Below are 1,070 nucleotides of genomic sequence, written 5' to 3'. Positions count from 1 at the left end.
GTATCTATGTCATTTAATATCCCAGGATAGACAGGTGATTCGGGGCGACTAAGTGACTCAGCTCCATGAGTTGTTCCAGGACTATTCCTAATAAGCCATTCTCACTGGTATTTTTGATATTCTCTAGTCTGTTGAGTTCAAGTTGGTTGATCAGCATAACCTCTGTCCTAGCCTTCAGAAAGGGGAAAATGAAAACAGTGAAGGCAAACTCTTTCAAGAATGTAACCAAGGCAGTTGCATGCACACATCACTGCTGCTTACATTTCAGTGACTGGAAATTGGTCATATGGCCATTACTAACTACAAGAAAGATGAGGACAAATAATATGTTAGGAATCCATGCATCCTTTTAAAATTGAGGAAATTCTTATTATCAAAAGGAAGGAGGGAAAGGATAATAGAAAACAATTTCTGCTGCAGAAGATGATTGATAAATATTTTGTTAAAAAGTAGAACCTGATGTTTTCAGTTTAGAAAATAACAATTATCTAATCAGAACCCCTCATACTTTATTTAGAAAGTCATATTTATAGTGCAAGATTTCTTGTCAAGGCCACAAACATAACAAAACTGCTTTGCATAAGTGTAGAATTATAACAGTAGAAAATTCTTATTTCTTACATAGAAAGGCCCAAGTTACATCTGTTGTTTAAAATAATAGGTATAATGTATTTTAAAATACTTTATCAGTATAAAATGTATCAAAATTTAGTAGTCAGACATAATATTTCAATATTAAAACATGATTACATGAAATGTTTGCTTTTTCTGCTTAGTGATTCTAGAAAACTACTCAGAACCACCTCATCTCCAGATTCAGCTCAAGAACAAAATGAACCAAAACAAAACAAACCACACAGACACCAGTCACTAGAGCCCTTAATGACAGACTTGATTTACAAGGTATAAATACTCTGGATTTAGAACCAACTCCTTTTTCTTACCTCAAATAAATTACTGATGTCCTGAACCCCTAATATTTGTTCACTCCAGGCTTATGGTTTTTCATTTTTACATTTGAAGTTGAAAAATGTGTAAATAGAATGGAAGCAATAATAACCAAGATATCT

Source organism: Rousettus aegyptiacus, unplaced genomic scaffold, assembly GCF_014176215.1.
Source record: "Rousettus aegyptiacus isolate mRouAeg1 unplaced genomic scaffold, mRouAeg1.p scaffold_m13_p_4, whole genome shotgun sequence".
Taxonomy (NCBI): Eukaryota; Metazoa; Chordata; class Mammalia; order Chiroptera; family Pteropodidae; genus Rousettus; species Rousettus aegyptiacus.
Note: the sequence above shows the minus strand (reverse complement) of the source record.